General features: G+C 40.1%; 1 protein-coding gene across 1 annotated transcript in view; it reads right to left on the bottom strand.

Annotated features, from left to right (window-relative positions):
- Positions 1 to 8786: 8786 nt before the first annotated feature.
- Positions 8787 to 13660, bottom strand: part of LOC139336603 (melatonin receptor type 1B-B-like) — a 73300-nt gene continuing 68426 nt past the window's right edge. The window contains exon 3 of the mRNA XM_070970753.1: positions 8787 to 13660. This exon is cut by the window's right edge and continues 985 nt beyond it. The gene's annotated coding sequence lies outside the window, so the exon portion shown is untranslated.

The following is a 13660-nucleotide window of genomic DNA, read 5'->3' as shown; positions in this document are numbered from 1 at the left end:
ATGGAACGGGTCACAAAGGGCTCTCGTCTCTCAGCAGCTGAATTGTTTTAAAGACAGCAGCAATATTTAGTCAACAAAAAAATATATCAACGTTGATCAAAAGACTTTGGATCGCGGAGACGCGGACTGTGTTGGATTTTATGGACCTCGGACCTTTGGATTGGACTTTTGGAATTGGAATTTCGTTGGAAAGGATTAAGCGCACCGGCATGGAAAAAAGAGATCATAGTGGAGCGCTGCGCTAAACCGAAACGGAGTGAAAGGAGAGTGACAGCGGCGGCGCATCACAGCCATCAGAAGCGGTATGTTGAGATTCCTTTTGTGTATTGAATGAAATTGAAACAATGAATGTGGACTGTTGTTTGGCCTGTGTAATTGTGCGCGCTGGATCTGCCGAGCCATCTGCGAATTTTTCATGACACTGTGCTGCTCGTTGGATCAAAAGAGCGCACGGACAATTCACAACAGAAGTTGTCTCAGGACACTTTCCATATAGAGCTGGTACAGACCAAGCTCTTTTATCTACAAAGAAACCAACAATTCCCCCAAAACTTCCTTTTAACAGGCAGAAACGGCCATCTGCCTCGACCGGTTGGGTGAGAGAGGAAGAGCAAGAGAGGGAGAGTGTGACAGACAGACAGACAGACGGACAGACAGAAATGCAGTCAGAGAGAGAGAGAGAGAGAGAGAGTGAGAGAGACAGAGAGACAGACATGCAGTCACAGTAACAGTGACAGTGGATGTAATAATAGCAGTAGCAGTTGCAGTGGATGTCAGGCAGGGCCAAGGCAGGAGACGCAGCTGAAATCCACAATCCAGATTCAGCCACTGTCCATGGGAACCTGCAAGACGACAAAGCACAGAAACTCCGGGGAAGGAGCTAAGTTAGTAACACGCCGTGGTAGGACATGAGAGGGTGCGGATGGAGAGGGACAGAAGGACAGAGGAGCTCGGTGTATCTTTGGATGTCCCCCGACAGTCTAATCCTATAGCAGCATAACTAGGGGCTGGTCCAGGACAAGCCTGAGCCAGCCCTAACTATAAGCTTTATCAAAAAGGAAAGTTTTAAGCCTACTCTTAAATGTAGAGACAGTGTCTGCCTCCCGGACAAAGACTGGAAGATGGTTCCACAGGAGAGGAGCTTGATAGCTAAATGCTCTGACTCCTGTTCTGCTTTTTGAGACTTTAGGAACCATAAGTAGACCTGCATTCTGGGAACGCAGTGTTCGAGTAGGGCAATAAGGTACTATGAGCTCTTTAAGATAAGAAGGTGCCTGGCCATTTATGGCTTTGTAAGTAAGGAGGAGAATTTTAAACTCTATTCTAAACTTTACATGGAGCCAGTGCAAAGTGGCGAGTATTGGAGAAATATGATCTTGCCTCCTGTTTTTTGTCAGAACACGTGCTGCAGCGTTCTGGAGCAACTGGAGAATATTCAGCAACGAATTTGGGCAGCCTGATAGTAAAGAATTGCAATAATCCAGCCGGGAAGTTACGAATGCATGGACTAGTTTTTCTGCATCATTTTGAGACAAAATATGCCTGATTTTTGCGATATTACGTAGGTGAAAAAAGGCAGTCCTTGAAATTTGTTTTACATGGGAGTGAAAGGACATGTCTTGGTCAAAGATGACTCCCAGATTCTTTACAGTGGTGCTGGAGGCCAGCGCAATGCCATCCATAGCTGCTATGTCATCAGAAAGTGACTTTCTAAGATGTTTAGGGCCCACTACTATAACTTCAGTTTTGTCCGAGTTTAGCATCAGAAAATTGCAGGTCATCCAGGTCTTTATGTCATGAAGACATGCTTGTAGTCTAGTTAACTGACTGGTTTCTTCCGGTTTCATTGATAAATATAGCTGGGTATCATCTGCATAGCAATGAAAATTTATTGAGTGCTTCCTGATAATCTTACCTAAAGGAAGCATATGTAAGGTGAATAGAATTGGTCCAAGCACAGAACCCTGCGGAACTCCATAGCTGACTTTAGTGAGCACAGAGTCGTCATTAACGCGTACAAACTGAGAGCGATCTGACAAGTAGGATTTAAACCAGCTTAGCGCAGTTCCCTTAATGCCAATGAAATGTTCCAGTGTCTGCAATAGGATGCCATGGTCAATGGTGTCAAATGCAGCACTAAGATCCAATAAGACTAGTACACAGACAAATCCTTTATCAGATGCAATTAGAAAGGTCATTTGTAACTTTAACCAGTGCTGTCTCTGTGCTATGATGCACTTAAATCCTGACTGGAAATCCTCAAATAAACTGTTATTGTTTAGAAAGTCGCACAGCTGATTGGCAACTGCTTTCTCAAGAGTTTTTGAGAGAAAGGGAAGGTTGGATATCGGTCTATAGTTGGCTAAAACCCCTGGATCAAGAGTAGGCTTTTTCAGTAGCGGTTTTATCACAGCTACTTTAAAGGACTGTGGTACGTAGCCTGTTGATAAAGAGAGATTGATCATGTCTCATACTGAAGAGTCAATTAAAGGTAATACTTCTTTAAACAGCTTAGTCGGGATAGGATCTAAAATACAGGTAGATGATTTTGATGATGAAATTATTGAAATTAGTTGGTGAAGGTCAACAGGAGTAAAACAGTCTAAAACTGCGACAGACTGAGTAACAGTTTCTACGATTTCTGTATTTGAAGACAAAACAGTACCTGTTAACGGCAGGAGTCGATGAATTCTGTCTCTAATAGTTAGAATTTTATCATTAAAGAAGCTCATGAAGTCATTACTGTTCAGAGCTAAAGGAATACATGGTTCAACAGAATTATGGCTCTCTGTCAGCCTGGCTACAGTGCTGAAGAGAAACCTGGGATTGTTCTTATTTTCCTCTATTAGTGCAGAGTAATAGGCTGCCCTGGCACTGCGGAGGGCTTTCCTGTATATTTTAAGACTGTCTTGCCAGGCGGACCGAAATTCTTCCAAATTGGTAAACGCCATTTCCTTTCTATTTTCCGTGAAGTTTGCTTTAATTTTTAGGGGAGCAACAGAGTCAAGTGTCATACGCAACGATCCTGTAGCACTATCAACCAGGTAGTCAATCTGGGAGGGACTAACGTTAGCATAAGACTCCTCTGTTGTATTGAGACATGGCATTGAATTAAATACTGATGGGATCATATCCTTAAATTTAGCTACAGCACTATCAGATAGGAGTCTGGTATAAGAATTTTTGCCTACTGGCTGGTAGTCTGGTAATATGAATTCGAAAGTTATTAAATGATGGTCTGATAAAAGAGGATTCTGTGAGGAGACTATTAAGTCTTCGATTTTTATGCCATATGTCAGAACAAGGTCGAGGGTGTGGTTAAAACAGTGAGTCGGTTCATGTACATTCTGGCGGAAGCCAACTGAGTCTAATACTGAGATAAACGCAGTGCTAAGGCTGTCATTATCAACGTCGACATGTACATTAAAGTCACCTACAATAATTACTTTATCTGCTTTAAGGACTAAACTTGATAGAAACTCCGAGAACTCAGCTATAAATTCGGAGTAAGGACCAGGAGAGCGGTATACTATAACAAATAAAACTGGCTGCACTGTTTTCCATTTCTCATGAGAAAGAGTGAGAACAAGGCTTTCAAATGAGTTATAGTCGAGTTTAGGTTTAGGGTTGATCAAAAGGCTTGAGTCAAAAATGGCTGCAACTCCACCTCCTCTGCCGCTGCCTCGAGGAATGTGAGTATTAATATGGCTCGGAGGAGTAGCTTCATTTAGGCTCACATACTCTTCAGGACACAGCCAGGTTTCAGTCAGACAAAATAAATCAACATTATGGTCTGATATTAACTCATTTACTAGAACAGCTTTAGAGGACAGAGATCTGATGTTAAGGAGTCCACATTTAATTCTCCTATCTTGTTGTACTATTGCAGAGGTTGTTCTAATTTGAATTAGATTCTTATGTTTAACTCCTCTTCTCTGTACTTTTGGTTTACTTAGTTTACGTGGTCGGGGGGCAGACACAGTCTCTATGGAGTGAGAGTAAAGCACCCGACTATGTTGCATATTCACCAAAAGAAAAAAGAGATGGACACACAGCAAACAGAAATAAAGGACACAGCTAAAAGGACTTCTGTAGCTTCAGTCCAAACTGGTGGTCTTACTGGGGCTGTTGAAGACAACTGCAAACTTTCAATCGTGCCTGTGCAAGTGAAAGCCAAGAAGGGGAGTACAATAGTACACACGTACGCATTTCTTGACCCAGGGAGCACCGCATCGTTCTGTACAGTGGGCCTGATGACCAAGCTTAAGCTCCAAGGAAGAAGGTCAAGTATTCTTTTGAGAACCATGGGTCAAAGAAAGGTCGTTGGAACCAACATTGTTTCAGGTCTTGAAGTTGCTGGTCTGGATAGCAGCATTTTTTGTGATCTTCCAGGTATATACCCCCAGAAGACTATGCCTGTGCATCAAGGAAACATCCCACATCAGAAAGATATTAAACAGTGGTCTCATTTGGATAATGTTTATCTGCCTGAAATTGAATCTGAGATCGAACTGCTGATTGGCTTGGATGTGCCAAAGGCTCTGGAGCCGCTTGATGTTATACGGAGTGTTGGAGACGGACCTTACGCTGTAAAAACCATGCTTGGATGGACAGTTAATGGACCGCTTGGAAAAAGGGATGAGGATGCTCAGGAAAAGTCAACAGTCAATGTGAACAGGATCTCTGTCATGAAACTTGACGAGCTGTGGGAGCAACAGTTCAGGAATGACTTCCCTGAGTGTGTGAGAGAAGATAAAGAACCGTCAAAAGAAGACAAGATGTTTTTGGATTTGGTCTCACAATCTACCACACTAGTTGACGGCCATTATTGCATTCACTTACCTTTAAAAGAAAAAGAAATATGTATGCCTGACAACAGAAGCGTTGCTGAACAACGCACACTTAACCTAAAGAAAAGATTTAAAAGAGACTCATCTTTCCACTCTGACTACACCAGCTTCATGTCTGACATGTTAGCCAAAGGATATGCTGAACAGGTACCAGATTGTGTTCTGGAACGCAGTGGGGGCAGAAAATGGTATCTGCCACATCATGGGGTCCTACATCCACAAAAGAAGAAACTGAAAGTGGTGTTTGACTGTGGAGCAACGTGTCAGGGAGTTTCACTGAACTCTTAGCTCTTACAGGGGCCAGACCTGACCAGTACGCTAATAGGAGTCTTGACTAGATTCCGCAAAGAACCTGTTGTCATCGCTGCAGATATTGAAGCCATGTTTCATCAAGTCAAGGTGCCAAGTGAAGACCGGGACTTGTTGCGCTTCCTCTGGTGGCCTGACAGAGACTACAGTCAGAACATGGTGGAATACAGGATGATAGTGCATCTGTTTGGAGCGACTTCATCTCCCAGTTGTGCAAACTTTGCACTGAGGAGATGCACTGAGGACAACGTGACAACGTTCAGTCCTCAAGCTGTGAACACCATTATGAATAATTTTTATGTGGATGACTGCCTTTCGGCAGTAGCTTCAGAAGAGGATGCAATAGCTCTCTATCATGAACTGCGAGCTATTTGTTCCAAAGGAGGTTTCCTGCTCAACAAGTGGATAAGTAACAGTTGTTGTGTGTTGGTATCCATATCTGAAACAGAAAAGGCAGAAGAGATGAAGAATTTGGATATGGCTTATGACAACTTACCTGTGGAGAGAGTGCTTGGTGTACAATGGTGTGTACAGTCTGACGTCTTCAAGTTTAAAATCATCATCAAAGACAGACCACTCACCAGAAGAGGAATTCTTTCCACAATGAGCTCAATATATGACCCCCTTGGAATATTGTCACCTGTCGTCTTGACTGCCAAGAAAATCCTGCAAGATCTGTGCAGAAAAAAGGTTGGTTGGGATGACGCTTTAACCTATTCCACTGTGCAGGAATGGATGCGATGGATACAGGAACCTCATAAGTTAGAAAACTTCAATGTTGATAGACGTTTGAAACCCACTGACTTTGGAACTGTTGCATCTGCTCAGTTACATCACTTTTCACATGCATGCGAAGTTGGTTATGGAACTGTCAGCTATCTGTTACTAAATAACACTCGTGACCAAGCACACTGTGGATTTTTGATGGGAAAAGCGAGAGTGGCTCCATTAAAGCCAGCCACTATCCCTCGAATGGAGTTGACCGCAGCCACAATGGCAAGCAGGATGGACACAGTGTGGAGAAAAGAGCTACAGATGGACTTAGCAGATTCCATATTCTGGACTGATAGCACCTCTGTGCTCAAATACATCAACAACAAAACTACCAGATTCCGTACTTTTGTGGCCAACAGAGTCACTGAAATTCACAAAGTCTCACGTGCACAACAGTGGAGATTTGTTAACACAGCTACCAACCCAGCAGACATGGCATCTCGAGGTTTGAGAGTTGAAACCTTTCTTCAGAAAGAAATATGGCTGTCTGGACGTGAATTTCTTCTTCAGTCTCAGGAAAAGTGGCCTCAAAACCCGGATGGTTTGGAAAAAATCTCATCAAAAGACTCTGAAGTCAAAGGCATAACTGTAAATGCTACACAGGTAACAACTGAAAACATGGATCCAGTGACGCACTTCATCCATCATTTCTCTGCCTGGACTCGCCTGAAAAGAGCAGTAGCATGGATGCTCAAATTTAGAAAACTGCTTTTGTATCACAGCAGAAAAAGAAAACAAGCAACTCATGTTGATAGTCACTCAGACAACGTTCATCACAGAAACCTACCACAAAACAACACAAGAAATCTTCAGACTATGAAAACCCCTCATCTCACCGTGGAGGAACTGGCTGCTGCTGAATTGGAGACAATCTGCTTCTGTCAGAAGAGGAGGTTTGCAGATGAAATCGCAAGTCTCAGGAAAGGAATGAACGTCAAGCGGACCAGCCACATTCACAAACTCAATCCTATATTGGACAAAGATGTGTTACGTGTTGGAGGCCGCTTAAGCAGAGCAGCAATGCCAGAAGAATTGAAACATCCAGTGACATTGGCTAAAGATTTCCACATTTCCGATCTGATTCTGCGACATATTCAGGAAAAGGTGGGTCATGGTGGTCGCAACCATATGTTATCTATCCTGCGTCAATAATACTGGATTCCTGGTGCCACTGTGTTGATCAGAAAGATACTGTCAAGATGTGTTACCTGTCGGCGTGTAAACGCTACCCCTGGTCAACAGCAGATGGCAGACTTGCCATTGGACAGAGTCACTCCAGATGAACCCCCATTCACCTACGTTGGAGTGGACTACTTTGGACCCTTCGGAGTGAAGCAAGGAAGGAAAGTTGTGAAGCGCTATGGTGTTATTTTCACATGTTTGGCTGTAAGAGCAGTTCACATTGAAGTGGCATCGTCACTTGACACAGACTCTTTCATCAATGCCCTTCGACGCTTTATTGCCAGACGTGGTCAGATTAAAGAACTTCAATCTGATAATGGCACCAATTTTGTAGGAGCTCAGCGGGAGTTGAAAGAAACAATTGAAAGCTGGAATCAGAGTCAGATTCACAACGCTCTGCTTAACAAGGGAATCAACTGGATCTTCAATCCCCCTGCTGGTTCCCATCATGGCGGTGTTTGGGAAAGATTGATTAAATCAGTGCGAAAGGTTCTGAACTCAACTTTTAATGTACAAAATCTTGATGAAGAGGGTCTTCACACAGTTTTATGTGAAGCTGAGGCAATCCTCAACAGCTGTCCAGTCACCAAGGCTTCGACAGACCCAAATGACCTTGAAGCACTCAGCCCAAACCACCTTCTTCTCCTTAAAACCATGCCTTCATTACCACCAGGACAGTTTAAACAAGACGACATATATGCTCGACGCAGATGGAGACAAATCCAGTACATGTCAGACCTGTTCTGGAAAAGATGGATTAAAGAATATCTTCCACAACTTCAAGAAAGACAGAAATGGTCCAAAATCAAACGCAACTTCACAACAGGAGACATTGTAATCATCATGGATGATTCAGCACCTTGAAACACCTGGCTGACTGGAAAAATCACAGAGACCATTCTGGATAAAAGAGGTCTCATTCGTCATGTCCGGATCAAGACCAAGACTGGATTTCTGAACAGACCAATCAACAAAATCTGCCTTCTATTGGAGTCAGAAGAACTTTGAAACCCAGACTGACTTTGTCTTTTGTTTTTTTACCTTTGCCCCTTGCGCACTACAGTACATATACACATACACTATGAACGTTGGACTGATCCAGAGTGACAATAAGGATCACTCTTTCTCATGCACGTCTAGCATTCTTATGAAGAAAGAAGATTTTCATAATGAACTTTATGTTGAAATGTACTTGTACGTGTGGTTATCATTTATTGTGTAATTATTATTGTTTGAATTATAATAATTAGGGGCCGGTATTGTAGCAGCTAAAATATATTTCTTGCCATTTTGCCTTAGGTTTTACATCATTTCCATTCATTACGTCATTTGTGTTGGGCACAGCCAGGGGTGTGGTTATTTTTCTTAGTGTGTGTGGTGGCAGGAGTTCAAAGAAAGAAAGAAAGAAAGACACAGAGGGAGATAGAGCCTCATATTTTTTGTTGACCGTACTTACGTTTGTTAATCCACATTCGGTCGTTATCTATTTCAGTTTACCATCATTACTATTTTCCATTTTTTGCTTGGACTGCTTGTTTGCCCTTTTTGACTTTTGTTACAATAAACTTTGAAAACACACCGGACCTGTGGAGTCTTTGGATGGAACGGGTCACAAAGGGCTCTCGTCTCTCAGCAGCTGAATTGTTTTAAAGACAGCAGCAATAAACCTTAAAAATAATGTTTTTTATTGACATTTTAACTTTTTACAGTGGCAAACATCTTTACATTGGCAAACTTTCCGTCATATACTCAAGTCACATCATGTAACAAATCTTCTTTTTTCCAACTTAAAGGACCAATAAGCAATCAGCTTGGTCAATATAATCAAAAATACAATTTAGTTCTTATTAGTTCATAAAGAACAATGCCAGTAGATCAAGGCTGAAAGTGTTTTGCAAGTTTAGAATAAGCTTATTTTATTGGTCATGGAAGGTAATCCTTTCCAGTAACAGTAGTCACCTTTGTTACGGTCTGTACAAGATGTTCAGCTCACACTACCATTGCTTGCCATTGCTGATAGAAACATAAGCTGCAGCTGACACAATTTCACGATGAGGTATTTTCATTCTGATTTTAAATGTGAATATACATTTGAACCACTAGACAATGTATTTGTAAAAAATAACTTTTAATTGTCTGTAGCTATTTTCTCTGCTGGTATGATCATCTGACCAGCTCACCTCATCTGACCAGCTCACCACATTTGTCCTTTTGGTCTGCCTCTATTAAAGTGGACTCACATGGTGCTGTAGAAATGAACATTATACTGAATATATTGAGACAACACATTGACTTTGATGAAAAGCTGAGTTTGGTTTGACAATAACCACTTAATAAGAAACTGCAAATCAGAAAACAGAGTCTCACTGAAATATTGACTATGATGAGAAAAAAAAACAGAGATTAGAAATGAAGACTTGTCTCTATTAATAAAGACCTGGTTCTGCAGTCAAGCAATAAATGTCCATGCTATTTATTTGAAATTTTACATTAAATCCTTGAACTTGACCTGGCACTTATGGGCAATACTGCACTCTTTTAGGCCTTGTTGAAATGTTTTGGATGATTATGTTGGTAAGTGCCAGTACAGTCAAAAGTATGAATAAGAATCTTTGAGGAAAATCCATGAGAAAATTGCTTAGTGCTCCTTTTGAAACAAAATAATATCTTTTCTTTTTCTTTTAATCACTGCATTTACAGGAGGCACATTAACATGCACCATCAGTTCCTACCAATTTATCGTCACCATAATCATTGTTTCTTCATGACTATCTTAATCAGTCACAACTTTACAGTTGTCATTAAACCACAACGTAGAATTCATCCGAAGCTAAATCAGAAGTAATAAAAGATGATTCAAACATAGTAGATTAATTAAAAAAAATATCTAAAAACTCACATGCACATTCATTAACACCATGGAATACAACATGACAAGCCTGGAGATCTGCCTGCACCAACTGATTCTCTTGGTTTTTACTAAGATAAACTGAATAAAAACAGTAGCATTATTCACAACTACTGAGTAAGCGTCTTTTGCTATCATGAAATGCATAGAGAAAGTGATGATTCTCATCATTACTAAGATTGAAACTTTACTAAGATTTAAACCTGTAAACTGCATAAGTACACTGTCACCCGGTATTCATAAATAATTGTGCTTTTATATACCCTCAGAGTTTTTGATCATGACATGATGATTTAAAGTTCACGTACACAACTAAATGTTTGAATAAATACAAACCAGAATTTTATAGCACTGCATTTGTCTGATGAGTAAAGGTGTGCTCAGACCAAATTCAGGGACACATTTTTGTGTTGTGCTAAATGCATTACGACAACAGGACTGGTTTTGCAGTTCCTTTTTATTTCCCCAGTGTGACTATGATGACTGTGAAGATAATAGCTATAAGCTGCTAGCAGTGTATGCATAGTTGCAAGCCAGGTGGCCAACACTATCTTTCTTGTGTGTTATCATGTAGGAATTTCTTCACATGCAAAGTTACTGCTTTATAACTGGTCAAAATTGGGCATCTTAATTGAAAATAATAATATTAGTAATTTATTAGATATTAATAATGACATTGTAAGCATGTTTATACTTTGAAATTTTGCACATTATCACATATGAATTTAGAAACTGACCGGTAATGATATATCTGAACATGTGACCTCTTACATGGCTCTATACAGGTTTCCAGCTGAGAAACTTTATGATAAACTTTGGTGGTGGACTTTAACATTATGCACAAGTTAATATTGTTTAATATATGAATAATGCAATTCACTTCTGTTCTACTAAAACTAAAATGACATGATTTTGGTGACCTGGCTTGTGACATACACTGACAATGTGTGTGTGTGTGTGTGTGTGTGTGTGTGTGTGTGTGTGTGTGTGTGTGTGTGTGTGTGTGTGTGTGTGCGTGTGTGTGTGCACATCTGTTTGTGTAAAAGATTTTAACTGATTTCAAAACTTTGCAGTTCTTTTTGGTATTTTCTTCCAGTCTCTCCCTTTTCCTTGTCTTTATACAATTTGCAGTTGGACTCATAAAGCCTTGACACACTTTCAGCTCTCTGTTAATATGATAATTCAAACATGAAAATGTTCAGTGTTTGTTTTCAGTGTTGTCACCCTTGTCTTTTGCTTTGACTGCCTGTGCCGCCTCTTTAATTGGCTTCCAGTTTGGTATGAACACACCTCAACACGGTTGATGAGTGACATTTGTAAAAGTACTGAAGAATATACCTGTAACCCCAACATATCCTTCTTTTAGCATTTTTTCTTTTTTCTGGTAAAATCTTCATTTTGGTGAACAGTAAATCAAGCACCTTTGACAAACCATGGAAATGCACATTAAAAATTTGAGACCAGTAACAAAGTCAAAGACTGAAAGACATCTTTTAGGGATTCATCACGCTGGATTGCATTTACCAATGGTTATCAGAAAAAAAAGAAAAGAAAATAATTGAATCTTTTTTCCTGGTAGAAATTAAATATGCAATAATTAACACTATACAATATAATATACCTTTAAAAAACATTTGGTGTGCCAAAATACTTTACATTAGTACATTACTAATACAGTACAGAAATCCAGAGGGATAATGAAGCAGCTGTGCAGACTTTCATACAACCACCATTGATGTCATGATGTCCTAAATTGCTTATCTCTCAGTGCCTCCACTTTCAAATACATATTATCCCAACAGTAGAGGAGGAAGGCACCCTGAGGTCTAAAAAACATAGTTAGAGATCATCAATTTAGTTTCTTTTGGTCTGTTTTTTTTTTTTTTTTTTTTTTTTTCTTTCTTCTCAGCATTTAAAAAAAAACATGGAAGTCAAGTTAACAAGTGAAAGTCAGGAGTCCTTTCAAAAAGGGTTTGGAACCTGTCAGGGAAATTCTCCGTGTTGCTTGTTGAGAGTTGCTAATTCTCTGAAGAATTACAGACTCGGTGTGATGAATCAGGTCTCTTTAATACATGCAGCATGGAGGGAAGACTCATGCAGAGTGTTCTCTCTAGATCTCTACAATGTCTTGGCTTTTATACTTTTCAACAAAAGGCTAGATGGTTATCACACACACACCTTCCTTCAAAGACACGACCATTTGGGGGAGTTCACTCATCCTGTTTCTTTGGGGTTTATACTATACCATAAACTCCTTAGGTACAGTGAATTGTATCTTAACCTTCCCCCTCTATCCTGTGTCCCACACTGGATGCCCTTTGATCTTCTTTGTCCTCTAAGACAAAGAGGGCCGTAAAGAACTTTACAATTCATAGACTGATTCCCGGGCTTAGTAAGTCACCTAATTCCTACAAACCTCCGGCCTCTGGGCCATATACAGCCACACACTGTTTGATCTGGACTGCGAGGCAAGTCCTAATACAAGAAAACTTTTTGTTTTTCTCCAGCAATTAAGGAAATAACACAAAATTAGTACATGTTCTGACAGAGACAGTATTCTGCAGTTGTCGTGCTGAAAAGCGGAAACCTCTTTCAGGAGATTTTGTGAAGCAGTGTCTTCTTGCTGCTATAGAGCTGCTGGCACCTGAAAAATTGAAATTGTTCCAAAGTGTCAGTTTGTCTGGAATAATTCATTGAGATAATGGGTGCCTGACTTGGAAACTCAGTGATAACAAGTGTGTGATTTGAATTCATGCTGGAATTTACCAAGTACTTGTAAAAGCTCCCATATGCATAATAATCCTCTCATGTGCTATCTAGGGCACATTAGTTCCTGGAGGTCTTTGGTTGAGATGGGATAATACAGATAATTTGGCTACTTTTGCAACTTTTTACTCTTAACACTAGTGCACCTAAAAATGTAAGTTTGTCCTGAAAACAATGCTAGAGGACAGGCTGAAGAGTGTCCCAATCCTATTGCCAGAAGAGTATATATTCTGGATAGTTTTCCTACATGTCAGATTACATTCAGTGACAGCATTTTTGAAAATTCATAGATGAAGTGAGTGCTTTTAATTAATGTATTTTGAATAATACAAGCATAAAACTTTAACCTGCATCAGACATGCTTCACCTCCTTCCACTAGCTCAATCTTCACACCCTCACCCTTTCTACATAAGGTTTCACTGCTTCTTCCATTGGTACTCAAGGATGGTATGGAATGTAAATTGTGTGCAACAGAATGATATGTAAACAACTGGAATATTATCAGGAATTTAATTCATAGGGAGACTAGAGAGAGTGTCCTCTGGGTTATGGGAATATACTCAGTAAATTCCACGGTTTTCTGCTCATTCAGTAGGGTTCATCATCTGGAATTCATAAATATCGTTGTTAGATTTCATGTGCTAGTAATTGTCAAAAAAAAATTTGACTTGTGGGGCAAAATTTTGCAAGGGTACAACTCAGTTGATACATCTTTGACAGATTTTTTTTCTGGAGGATACTATCACTAGTTTGTATTTTGTATTTTTGTATTTGCAATCATCTGTAGTGATTTGCTGTAGACAAAGCTCAGCAATTTTTGAGAAAGGAAAACATAATATCAAGGTGAATATCAATTTAAGATTGTCTTCT

Source organism: Chaetodon trifascialis, chromosome 9 (assembly GCF_039877785.1).
Source record: "Chaetodon trifascialis isolate fChaTrf1 chromosome 9, fChaTrf1.hap1, whole genome shotgun sequence".
NCBI lineage: Eukaryota > Metazoa > Chordata > Actinopteri > Chaetodontiformes > Chaetodontidae > Chaetodon > Chaetodon trifascialis.
Note: the sequence above shows the minus strand (reverse complement) of the source record. Positions and strands in the feature narration are given on the sequence as shown.